This window comes from Taudactylus pleione, unplaced genomic scaffold, assembly GCF_031769625.1.
Source record: "Taudactylus pleione unplaced genomic scaffold, aTauple2 ptg000887l, whole genome shotgun sequence".
Taxonomy (NCBI): domain Eukaryota; kingdom Metazoa; phylum Chordata; class Amphibia; order Anura; family Myobatrachidae; genus Taudactylus; species Taudactylus pleione.
Window position 1 is genome coordinate 1841037 of NW_028285288.1, and position 13940 is coordinate 1854976.

At 47.2% G+C, this 13940-nt stretch overlaps 1 protein-coding gene across 2 annotated transcripts in view; it reads right to left on the reverse strand.

Moving 5' to 3' along the window:
• TRAF6 (TNF receptor associated factor 6) overlaps positions 1-3499 on the reverse strand; it is a 34066-nt gene extending 30567 nt beyond the window's left edge. Inside the window, exon 1 of one of the 2 annotated variants that reach the window (XM_088459022.1) lies at positions 3322-3499. The gene's annotated coding sequence lies outside the window, so the exon portion shown is untranslated. Of the gene's footprint in view, positions 1-3306 lie in introns of both variants that reach the window. The other variant, XM_088459021.1, reaches the window with a different exon arrangement.
• Positions 3500-13940: the final 10441 nt, after the last annotated feature.

Consider the following 13940-nt stretch of genomic DNA (forward strand, 5'->3'; position numbering starts at 1 on the left):
GCCGGTGGTTTCACGCCGTTGAAGCCAGTAAAGCGGCATACAAGGAGGCAACCATTGGCTTCAGCAGCGCCAGAAAACTGGACCACCAGAGACCAGTTTTTTGGGACGCTGCCTGACGCCACCCACAAATGGTAGCAGCCTGTCGTTCAGGCTGTGGCGTCTGGGCACTGCGAGCATTCAGATCCTGCTATTTGCAAATGGCAACCACCTACGTCGCAAGTTTTGCCTCGCACCCTTTAGAGGAGGCACAGGAAAACTTGCAATGTAAAAGCGACTGCAATTGGCTGATATGTGTGCAGCAGCAATTCAATTCCCCCACACAGAGTTTGCAAGCGGCATGTTTATCCGTCATTGACAGACAAAATCAGGGCACAATGTCCCTGTCTATTTGCCATCACTTGAATAAATGTCTAGGTACGCCTTAATAATGGGCACAGTCAGTACAGTAAACAGGCAAAAAACCCCACTGTAACCTATGAGTATAGGAGGCAATCGTGTCATGCTAAATGGTATGTTCCAATAGATTATTTAGCATAGAGAACTACTAAGAGTGACTTTCTGTAGTAGTTCTCAGCATCTGGTTTATATGAGGGGATTACGGACCTCATTCAGAGCCGGTCGGTCAGAATGAGGGGAGGACGTCTTGAATTTTCAAGATGTCAAGACCATCGGGGCTTACGACGAGACCCTAGGGTAGGGGCTCCCTTGTCGTAAGCCCCGGAGAGCTTTCGGCTCTGTCTGAGCCGGAAGCTCTCCACTGACATCACTAGTGATGTCAGTGGGTCCGCCCCCGAACGGTAGGCGTTCCCATGGGAACGCCCCCGTTTGGGCTGCCACCCCCACGGCCCGCAATCCAAACGGGGCGAGCTGTCAATCAACATCGACAGCTCGCCCCCTTTGGATCGAGACCCGCTACGACCGGCGCTGTTGGTCGTAGCGGGTCTCACGCATGCGCACGACGGCGCCATCGTGCGCATGCTCTGTGGGGGGCCATCGACCCGGTCCGAGCGCATCGGCGCTAACGACCGGGTCTGAATGACCCCCTATATCTTATTATAAACACTTATCTAGGGGGAGATGTATCAAATCTTAGAGAGAGTCAAAGTGCCAACTAATCAACTCCTGTCAGTTTACAGGCTGTGTTTGATATGTAACAGTTAGAAGCTTGGTTGGTATTTTATCTCTTGATACATCTTCTCCCATAATGACTGCTGCAGTTTCCCTTCTCTTTCTCACGGACATAACCAGACTTTAAGCCCTACAAACTATTTTGACCACAGCGACCAGATGGAATCTCATGCCCACACGCTATTCTACTGCCGCCCTGTCAGTGATGCACAGGAACCAATATATAATACTTCCACTCACATCCAAAGTCATTAATAACACTACACCAACGTACAGTATATATCCAGCAGCGCAATCTGCGCCTCTCATTCGCGCTCATTACTCGCTGGCTCTTCTCCGGATGATACTGACGAGGATAGGGGGGTGGGCGCTGCACAGCAAAGGTGCATACAACTCTACATGTGGGCGAATAAAGCCATTAATTCCCATGCACGTAATGTGCGAACTATTTGTGTTCCACTCAACATCAGGCCTTTCGCGTTCCCTGAAAATACAGCTCTCCAGCTGCGTTCACCATATTCCTAAACCGCCTAGTTCTTCTCTGTAGCTATTCCCACCCTACAACATACCCCAAACTTCTGTACTCAAACAACTGACGACCACAACACAACATTGCTGGGTGACCGGATCATATACCGCTTCCATCGCAATCTGGCTGGACCAAAGTTCGCCCCCGTGATACGTAACCTCATGTATCGCACTGTTATTTCAGCTGTGTCTGCACATGTGCACTAAGGCTAGCGTTGCATAAACAGATCTCATTAAAGAACAAAGGGGTCTATTTACTAAGCCTTGGAGGGAGATAAAAAGTGAACGGAGATAAAGTTCCAAGCAATCAGCTCCTAACTACCATGTCACAGGCTGTGTTTGAAAAAGGACAGTTAAGGGCCCCATACACGGAACGATATAGCTGCCGATCCGATGGACTGGAACGATACAGCAGCTATATCGTTCCGTGTGTAGGCACAATATCGTCCACTGCGCGCTCCCGCGGGGTCTGTCGCTCCTCCGGGTCTTTCTGCATGCACAAGAGATCTGGAGAAGTGACGAACGATCACATGTGAGTCTATGCAGGGGGGGGGGGTGTGGGGGCTGGCACATCAGGCACTGGATCGCCCCGTGTGTGGGGACCGCCCGATATGTCGTCCGCATCGGTGGGTACACATCGTACAGTGTAGGGGGCCCCTTTAAGAGCTTGTAGGCTTAGTATATAGACCCCAAAACGTCACATCCAGAGATTGTGCATTAAAACCACAAACAGTCCATGAAACCTTGTCCATATAAACTCCTTATTATAGAGTGGTAACAGGAACAACCAGCAGATGACAAATACTGACTCTCACTCCCCATTAAAGGTATGGGACTGCATGCAAGCTATACGGCACACGCTAACATTATACTGTACATGTAATAATAATGACCAGAGCTCTACATTACTCCCACAACACCGACGCTGAGGATACGGTCAGATGTCTTCCATGGTACTAGGGGTCGATTTACTAAGCCTTAGAGGGAGATAAAGGGCGGAATTCAATTGTTTCCAGACCCCATCGCGTCCAACAGAGCTATTCAATTGTTGCTCCTGTTGGGCGCGATCAGCTGCCAGCGCACCATTTCAGCTCGCAGCCCCAGAGGGGCACTTTTCGCGATCGCGCCCAGCACTTTGGTCGGGGTTAGCCGATTTACGCGGCTAAAACCCGAACCACTTTGGGTGCGATCAGCGCAAAAAGCTGGAACAATTGAATAGCGGCCTGCGATCTCCCGTCACCTTAAACAGGAGATCTGGGCCGCGAAAACAATTGAATTCCGCCCAAAGTGAACAGAGATAAAGTACCAGCCACTCAGCTCCTACCGGACATGTCACAGGCTGTGTTTGCAAAATGACAGTTAGGAGCTGGTTGGCTGGTACTTTATCTCCATCCAAGGTTTAGTAAATAGACCCCTGGGATCCTTCTAGCAGCTGAGCACCACACATTATAATACAGGATACACAACATTACAGTAATAACAAATACATGAGCTGTAATATCAGTAATTGTATCACTCCTAATGAGACATGAAGGTGGTGACACTATAGCTATAGTATAGAACACCCCAGTAACACAGGCAGGCATATTAGGGGGCACTCATTAGGAATCATAATGCAATAACTTAGTGTATCATGAATATAAGGGTCACCTGTCACATACTGACCCCGATGTCCTCTCTCCCCCTCTGTCTGTCCGGTCCTGGGCACCCAACTTCCAGATTCTCCTTCTACGTCACCGGCTGCTGCTGCACGGTATACCGGAAACTTCCAAACTACAGCGAGTGACGCCTATGCCCTGCGCGCATGCGCACCGGCGCACTGATCAGACGGGGGACGGGAAGAAGGCGCTGTGCGCATGCGCAAAGTCTTAGCGGCTCAGGCTGGGAGTGGCACTGTGCGCATGCGCAGGATGAACTCGGAACGTTCTCTTTCGCTCTCTGTTACATTGTATCACTGGCGTAACGGTTGATGCTAGATCCTATGTGGCTAAAGGACCTCGGTGACGTATCAACCACGTGACCGCTGCAGGAGGCTGGACCGCTCCTGCGTTACCATCCACTAGGGCATAGAGAGGGAATAAAGATTTGTGGCAAGCGTAGCGAGCCACCGCGCCCGAAGCGTGGCGAGCGCAGCGAACCCGCCAGGGGACACTTTGGGCCCCCCGTTCTCATACTTGCCCCTCCCCCTTTCAGCACCGGTCACGTGGATGTGACGTCACAGGTACACTGTAGCCCCCTATTCTAGTCATAACCCTGGCGTAACGGCGTTCTGTCTGCGTCACACACAGTGTCTGTGCTCCTGCTCAGCACCCAGTCCAGTGACGTCCTCGTGGCGGGATCATCCCCTCACCTGCTGGCAGCCTATCGCAGCCAGCGACGAGCTACTCTGTCATGCGTATGTGCAAGGGTCATTTTGCGCATGTGCATGACCTGATTGACCCGGCAGTGGCTGGAAGGCTTTGCTGATGGACAGCTCCTGGGTCCCCATTATCGGTAACGGGAACCGCATCGCTCTCGCCATCTAAAAGTGGCGAGAGCGATGCCGTGGCAATCAGTGGTGATCTCAGCTTACCGCTGTTTGTAAATAATGAAAGCAGTAATAATAATAACAAATAATAGTTGTAGCCGTAATAATTATACTGTGGTGCACCTAGGTCACAGGAGACCAAGGCGAGATCTCTTAAGCTAGTGGAGAAGTTGCCCATAGCAGCCAATCAGCTTCTACTTATCATTTATCACGTACATTCTGTAGGAATGATAGGTACAAGCAGGGGAGTAGCGAGTGTGGCTCCATGGAGTGCCTGCTCAGGCCAGGGCGCTGGAGATCAGCCACCTGACCTAGGGCAGAGCACCTGCTGAGCATGAAACATAAAGAGATTAGTACCTCCACACAGGGGGCATAGTATGTATGGAGTGGCGCTTGTGGCTCCGCCCACACCACGTCCTCAGTATGGACGCACTGATCTCTTTATGTGCTTCAGGCTCAGCTCATCAGCAGGTGATTCCCCCCTCGCCAGTTGAATGGCTGATCTCCGGCACCCTGCAACAGTAAGGAGGGGGGAAGGAGATCTGATTAAGGGGGAATGTCTGTGTGTGTGAGTGTGTGCGGGGGTTGGTCTGTGAGGTGGGGAGATCTTTGTGAGGGGAGAACTGTGTGTGTGTGAAGGGGGGGATCTGAGTAAGGAGAAGATCTGAGTGAGGGGGGAGTGCTGTGTGTGAGAGGGAGAGCTGTGTAAGGGGGAGCGCTGTGTGTGAGGGGGGGATCGGACGGGGGGGGTTAGGTTAGGGGCTCCCGGGGGGGACTTAGGGTTAGGCACACCTCCAGGAGGTTAGGGTTTGGCTAGGGGGAGGGAGGGTTAGGGTTAGGCACCCCCCCAGGGGAATTAGGTTTAGGCAGCGGGGAAAGGGGGGTTAGGTTTAGGCACTTAGAGGGGGGATTAGGGTTAGGCACCCTAAAGGAGGGTTAGGGGGTAGAATTAGATTAGATTATACTTACCTTTAGCACAATCGGGATTTCCTCTGTCGGGCTGCCGTTGCCGGGATTTGAACCGCCGGTCGCATGAATCATACCGAATGCGTTCATCATGACACCCAGGGTTTGGCTATGTTACATACTGTTGTTTGCTATTGGCTACAATTTGGTTTGTTTATAGTTGCTATGGTATTGTGTGACAGTTCCTAGTGAGGAACGTCATTTCCGCCTTCTTCCCTGTAGTTTAAATGATGTTGCATTCCACTGGAGAGTTAGCGTTCTGTGCGGAACGCAAATTTCGCCCTTCTATGGAGCGTCACTTCCATCCTTACCCAGCAATGTCATACAGGTGCGGGTGCAGGTGAGATCTATTAAGAAGACCTGTGGGTATATAACCTAGTGTGGGAGCTATATGCACTATGCTCATGATGAAGGTGTTTGAATAGCACCGAAACGACTGCAGTCGGGCGTTATTGCTTCAAGGGACCTGGGACTTAGCCATTTCTGATGAGTACTTTTTGGCTGATATTATTTATGCACATGTTGCTGCTTTTACCCAGTGTTGCCATGCCCTTTCTTTTTCTTTTAAGTTTGCAAACAATTTTATTGGCGTTAAGAGCAAAAAAAAACCACATTTGTACAAAGTCATGTTATCCAGAATGCCTCCCTCCTCAGTGGCACAGAACCTCTACCTCTGTCTTCTCCTACATCTCCTCATCGTTCCTTCACCGATTTCTCCTTTCCTCACCTACCCTGTTTGCCCCTTCTGCCCCCTCCCTCAGACGCTGATTCTCCTTCAAAGCAAGGGAGGTATCCACATGGAAACAACCTAGTATAAGTCCTTACACAGTGGCAACTCCAGAGTTGAGGCTGTAGTGCAGTCCAATATTCAAATAGGGGAGCCACACCAACTGCCACCCCAACTGCTGCCAAACATCACTGGCAGTTGGGGTGGCTCCCCTATTTGAATATTGGACTGCACTACAGCCTCAACTCTGGAGTTGCCACTCGACCCAGACAATGAGCTTACAGTCTCACAGGACTTGCTGCTTTGTCACCAATCACTTCGGTTGAGAGAAAACATGTTACCACTTATCAACCCTTAAAAGGTTGAATTTTGAAAAATCCCTGCTTAGTGGATGCTTAAGTCGTGGAAGGAATGTGCTTCCCGAATATCATGTTTCTAGGTCAATGGGTTTGGGCTGGACATTGATGAATCAGTGAGTCAGGACACTACACAGGGGAAGGAAACATTTTAGCTCTTTTCACCCCCTTAGATGTCGAATTTGGAAAAATCCCTTCTTAGGGCCGTATTCAATTAGAGTCGAAAAGCCGCGATCGGTGAAAAGCGGTCGCTACATTCCCGCTTATCGCCCTCTTCAATTCCAGGACGTTTTCGCATGTGCAAAATGTCCATAGGACAAAAACAGGCGTAAAAGTTTCTCCACTCAGAGGCAATAAAAAAGTTGTGCAAAATCTCTATTTTGGGCTAAAAATGTTGGGACTTGGGGCCTCATTCAGAGCCGCTCGCAAGCGGCTCGATGTTTATGGTCTGCATATGCGCATCCGGCATGCGCATGCGCGAGCCCTGACGAGCGACCGAGCTTCAGTCGCTGCGGGGCTCGCTAGAAGACTGGGTGTCTGTCGATGGTGAGTGACAGCGCGCCCCGTCTTGTAGGCGGGGAGGGGGGTTGGTTGGGCAAACGCAGGCGTTCCCAAAGGAATGCCTGGCGTTTGAGGGTGGACCTACTGACATCACTAGTGATATCAGTAGTAGACTTCCTGCTCTATTAGAGCAGGAAGCCCACTTGGGCTTGCGGGAGCCGAGACCCTACCACAGGGTCTTGTCACAAGCCCGATGGCCGCGATAATCGCGACGGACTCCAGGCCGCTCGCACAAGCTGTGGGTGGTCATCCACAGCTTTGCGAGCGGCCTGGAGAAATAAAATGAAAAAAATACCACGCCCTGATTCAGAGCGAGCGCTCGCCATCAGCGAGCGGCTCTGAATCAGGCCCTTGGCTCAGAACCCTTTGGACACCCCCCTTAATGAATAATTAGGCAGAAAAAAAACTTACTTCTCCCTAAGAAAAAGGCATGGAATTTTTGGGGTGAAAATTTAAAAAGTGTTTGAAAATGGGTATATAGTACTGGGTCTGGTATTTTGGGGGGCTGTATGGATGCGGCAGGTGTTTTGTTTTTTTTTAGTTTTATAAAAGGCCCTTTAGAGCTCCAAAAATATACTGCTACCCATTTAAATGTACCCCCAATTTAACTACAACAACTATTTTTCACAAAAGAAATTGCTTTATGCCTCAATTTAAACAGCCACAATACTTTTATTAGGGCTATAAATACACTTCTATAATGATTTAATGGGTTAGTTAGGCTTATAATGGGGTACAGACTGATTTCCCCAAAATAAGCATTCGCACATCAGCGTTTTCGCCTGTTTTTGGAATTGAATAGGGCAAAAAGCAGGAGCGCGCATACAGAAAGTACGCTATACCTTCGCCGCCAAACAGGCAAATGAGGCGAAAAGATTGCAGCAGCGAATGCTTTTCGCCGGCCGCAAATTTTCACCTCTAATTGAATTTGACCCTTAGTAGGCACCTATGACATGGAAAGCATATACTCCCCGATATTCTGTTTATTACATGATCTGCGCCCTCCTCGTTACACTCCATACTGTATTTCATTTATACTCAGGGAATGACTATTCCAAATTATTGTAATGATTTGTTAAACTGGCAGTGGCATAACTTTAAATTTTGCTCCCCCTGCCAAAAATGTTTCTGGTGTCCCCCCACAATGGCATTTTGGTAAAACAAATACAGGGCCGTTTCTAAGCAATTTGGCTTCCAGTGCGAACAGTTAAAATGCACCCCCACCCCCCATAGATAGTTTACATTATTTGTCATTAGCCCTCCTTATAGTAATGCCCATTACACATTATGCTACACACCGTAATGCCCCTTACACATTATGCCACACACCGTAATGCCCCTTACACATTATGCCACACTTCGTAATGTTCATTACGCTACACACTGAAATGCCCCTTACACATTATGCCACACTCTATAATGCCCATTAAACATTATACCACACACTGTAATGCCCATTACACAATATGCCACACACCGTAATGCCCATTACACAATATGCTACACACCATAATGCCCATTACACAGTATGCCACACCCTGTAATGCTCATTACACATTATGCCACACCCCGTATATACCCCTTACACAATACGCCACACACCGTAGTGGCCATTACACAACATGCCACACACTGTAATGCCCATTACACTTTACTCCATACATCGTAATGCCCATTACACAATATGCCACACACCGTAATGCCCATTACACATTATGCCACACAAGTAGTGCCCCTTACACAATACACCGTGACACAATATGCCACACACCGTAATGCACATTACTCCAAACACAGTAATGCCCATTACACATTATGCCACACACCGTAATGCCCATTACACAGTACTCCACACAACGTAATTCCCATTACACATTATGCCACACACCATTATGCCCATTAAACATTCCACAAACCCTAATGCTCATTACGCCACACACTGTAATGCCCATTACACATTATGCCACACACCGTAATGGCCATTACACATTACTCCACACACCATAATTGCCATTACACATTATGCCACACACCGTAATGCCCATTAAACATTCCACAAACCCTAATGCCCATTACACCACACACCGTAATGCCCATTACACAGTACTCCACACAATGTAATTCCCATTACACATTATGCCACACACCATTATGCCCATTAAACATTCCACAAACCCTAATGCCCATTACGCCACACACTGTAATGCCCATTACACATTATGCAACACACCGTAATGCCCATTACACATTACTCCACACACCGTAATTCCCATTACACATTATGCCACACACCGTAATGCCCATTAAACATTCCACAAACCCTAATGCCCATTACGCCACACACTGTAATGCCCATTGCACATTATGCCACTGACACCATTTTATGCCCAACAGTAAGGATTCTAATTACTTTTAAGTTACCTGCTCGTTGTCAGGGGTTCTATGCTCTGCGTTGAATGGTCATTGCCAGGGGTTTCATGCTATGGGTTTCCATGCTCGTTGTCAGGGTTTCCATGCTCATTGCCAGGGGTTTCACAGCAGACGATGCAGCTTTCTGCATCTTCTCCCGTTGGCACCAGCATTACCGGCACTTCCGGGTAACGCTATGTACGCTGCAGTGATGTTAAGTGATGTAAATGGCTGGGGAGGCCACTGGCTAGTATCAGAGACAAATTTATACATACATATATGAACCAGAGGGTTCATGTGGGCATTATACAAAGGTGCAGAAGTATATAATGCTGTAAATTTGGTGAGTTTTGATCAGGGATGTGCTCAAAAGTTAGACAGGGGAGGCAGCGCCTCACCCACCATACACTTTTTACACCAGAGTTGTGACTATAAAAATGATTAGAATAATACAAAGAAGATATTTTAAATATTTTATTTACATTATTCTTATTATTTTTATAAAAACTGTGGAGTATACCTAAGTATGACAGGAAAAGCTCTGCCTCACCTGACCAAACATCATTGGTGTGCTATGCTTCCCTGACAGATGCTAGAGGTGGCGGACATTTTTGGAGGGACATTTTCAGCAGTTTTCATGTGGACTGCTAGACCACATGGCATCTGCATAAACACTGTCTCCAAGCCACCGCGGGGTCTGCGGGTGCTATTGTTACGCCCCTGAAGTTGCCCAACTCCGTCATGGTCTTCCCTACTGGCTGGTCCCTACACTGACTTACAAAGACATGAGAATTGCTCTGATTTCCGAGCCTGTATGATATGTTTTTATTTAAATGGTGTGATCACATACCCAGAGCCGTGACTAGACTTTTTGGTGCCCTGTGCCAGAAAGAGCATTGGTGCCACCCCATTTTTCAAATAGGGACGTAACACACCCCAAAAAAAGATGAATGGCCTCATGGGGAAGGGCCAGGGAAGAGATAGGGGAGGTCAGGAGATGCTGGGGATAAATAGGGACATAATGTAATGCACATGAGAGATGGCCATGGCCTCATGGGGAAGGGCCAGGGAAGAGATAGGAGAGGCCAGGAGATGCTGGGGATAAATAGGGACATAATATAGTGCACCTGAGAGAGGGCCATGGCCTCATGGGGAAGGGCCAGGGAAGAGATAGGGGAGGCCAGGAGATGCTGGGGATAAAATAAGAGGAAGCTACAAGTGAGAATGATTGTAAACAGAAAATTGACAGACCTGAACAGTGCCCGTTGTCCTGCGGTGCCCTGTGCCATGGCACTAGTCGCACTACCCTAGTTATGGCCCTGCACTAGCCTCTGGCAATGGAAGTAGTTGAGTGCTATGGATAAAAAAAGCCTATTGTTTATAATAACATTTTGTGGTCACTACATTTTCCCAATTCTTGTTAGCTAATTCCCCAGGTACCCATTTATTGATATGCTGGGGGGAGGTTGTGTCTCTTTAAGCCTATGAGCTAGCATTAGACAGCCCATTAGACAAAGCATAGTTTGTGTATAAAATCTATGTGATACCTGGTGACAAATTATGTGAAGCAATCTTATGTTGTTATTTATTTATTACCAGTTATATATATAGTGCACACATATTCCGCAGCACTTTACAGAGGATATTTGGCCATTCACATCAGTCCCTGCTCCAGTGGAGCTTACACTCTATATTGCCTACCACATGCTCACACACACTAGGGTTAATTTTTGTTGGGAGCCAATTAACCTACCAGTATATTTTTGGAGTGTGGGAGGAAACCCACGCAGGCACAGGGAGAATATACAAACTCCACACAGTTAGGGCCGTAGTGGGAATCAAACCCACAACCTCAGTGCTGTGAGGCAGTAACGCTCACCATTACACCGTCTGTGCGGCCCACAGTGTTGTGAGTCAGTGTAGGGTCTGGCCAGAAGGGGAGCTTGGACGGAGTTGGCCGGCTTTACAAATTATTGCTATTATGTGAGTGCAGAGCATGTGTAGTCATAGGCCCTCATTCAGAGCCGGACGCAATTAGCGCTCGCTCGTCCTGAAAATAGGGGTGGCTATTCAAATGAACCGTTCGCTGTTTGCGGTCTGATCACGCCTCTAGGTCTGAACGAGCGAACAAAACTTGCGGTCGTTTTTTGGAAAAATACGCCCCCTGGCCGCTCGCATCCTACGTCATGTCCGCTATTTATTAGATTAATCGAGTACATCGACAAGGGTATGAACTGCTCGCTATTCTTGTGGTCGATTTTTGCTACCACAATCTTGCGAGCAGTTCTGGCTATAAAATAACCCAGTGACGTGGTCAATGACGCTGCTGTTTTAATTATGCACACCCATAAAACGCCCGTTTTGACCTTTAAGCACGCCTGCGATCGGATCTCCACTCCCCGTTTTCAAGCACATTCCCCTGTTACCACCCACATACGTCTCCTCCTGTCACTCAAATTAGCAGGCATTCGCTATTTTGCGAGCACATGAATTTTGACCGCACTGACTGGTTCGCGCATGCGTATAACGATCCGTACGCATGCGCAGTTGGGCAAACATCGCTCGGAGCGAACGAGCTGCCGGTTACGAGTGGCTCTGAATCAGGCCCATAGTCACATACCTCTGGCATTGCAAATAGTTGAGTGCCATAGATAAAAGCCTATCGTGTGTGTGTGTATAATTATACTGTATATTAAAGTACTTGATAACATCTTGAAATTCTTTATTTGGCCACCCAATGACACATTAAATGTTTTTTTTTTTTTTTTTATTAAAGCAGAGTAAAGCTAAACTTTGTTTTGAAGTTTAGCTTCGCATGAGAACTTATCAGACTCTGGGGCTTATTTATTCATTGATTTTGCCTTAAAATATGCAGAAACTGTCGTAGAATTAAGTATTCCTTCATTACGCTAATATAGAAAGTCTGCTTTCTGGCCAACAGCTGTCGGCAAAGTTTTCTATGCTGACGGCATTTAACAAGATCAGCAGAGCAAATCTTTGCGGTTCTTGCATGCGTGGGCCCATCTGTGTTAGCCCAATAACTGCAATGAGGTAACCCTATCGGAGACGGATCTTACGACCCCTCTCTGGCGGGCTGGTGGGAGATCCAGATGTGCATCATGCCCTTCTCCACAGCTGGAAAGCCACCCATGCGCAGTAAACGCCCGGCGTCCATAAGTGGAAGTAACGGGATTGCACATGCAATTACTTTACTTCTAACTGATTGCTGGGACGAGCTCTTATCGGAGCCCATCTCCCAGTGATTTAAATGAATACATTTCAGTGAAAAAATAATCTTTATTGCTGATATATATATGGTGATAAGGATTCTTAATATTCGGGGGCTGACCTCATATTATAGTAAATATGCCCCCTCTATGTGGAAGGAGGTCAATTTGATTTTATTGATGTTTTTCAACAACTGATCGAACCTTGCTTGTATTATTACAGATCACAATTCAACATTCAGAATCTTAGAATAAATCTACATAAATGTGCTTGGAATATATCATATGCAGTCATGGGCCATTCCAAAAGGATTCTATAGGGAAGTAACAAAATTCATGAATAATAATAATAATAATAATATTACAAACTAATGGATGCCAACATTTAATGAACACTGCGGGCACGCACAGGACGCTTGCGGGATAGTTTTCTTCCATCTTCAATGTGCATGTTGAATACTATGAATGTATCTGTTTAGCTAATTTATTTATTATTGTATGTGTATTATATATTGTTCATATACCTTTTACCATGGATCGCTGCTTTACTGTTCATTATTGATGTATCTGTACAAATGTCATTTTGTCTGTTGTGGTGCATACACACGGTCAGATTTGACAGTAGAACGATTTTACAAACGTTTTGAACGATTGAACGATATTTGACTGCATTAAAATGATTGAAATCGACCAAATCTGACTGCAAACACATCAGATGTCAGATATCGTTATCTGACCATCGGGAACGCGCATCGTTCATTGTTGAAGGCTCACACGACAGATTTTCCTTTAGATATGATCGATTGAACGATTTTTAAAATCGTTATCGTTCAGATCTGAAGGAAAATCTGACCGTGTGTAGGCACCATCAGATGCGTTTGTGGATGACAATAAATTCGTATTCTTATTATTGGTATTCATACAGAGTGAGAAACCCAATAATATTTCAAAAATAGTCTTTTATTAAGTTTGGCTTCTTATACCAATGACAGTTCACTTAGTTTTGCACAATTTCATCTATTTGTTGACTTTTTTGCAAAACAAAGCGCATGGGGTATATTTTTTAGGTAGAGCCTCCATAGAAGTAAATTTGGGAACCGTTTCCATTTATAGGACAGCCCTTCTAAATACACTTCACAACTTAATATGTACCCGGATAGTGCTAGAGTTGCACTGTGGGCCTGATTCAGACCCGCTCGCGATAGCTGAGCGCTCGCAAGCGGGTCGATGTTGGACCAGTGCGCATGCGCACAACAGACCCGACTCCGTCGTGCGCATGCGCGAGACCCGGATAGCGATGGGCAAGCCGTCACTATGGGTCTCGCAACAAAGGGGGCGTGCTGTCGATGGTGAGTGACAGCACGCCCCCTTTGGTGGGCGTGCCGGGGGCGTGGCTGGCCAGACGAAGGCGTTCCCATGGGAACGCTTTCCATCTGGGGCCGGCCCCACTGACATCACTAGTGATCACTAGTGATGTCAGTGGGAGTGCTTTTGGCTCTGATAGAGCCGAA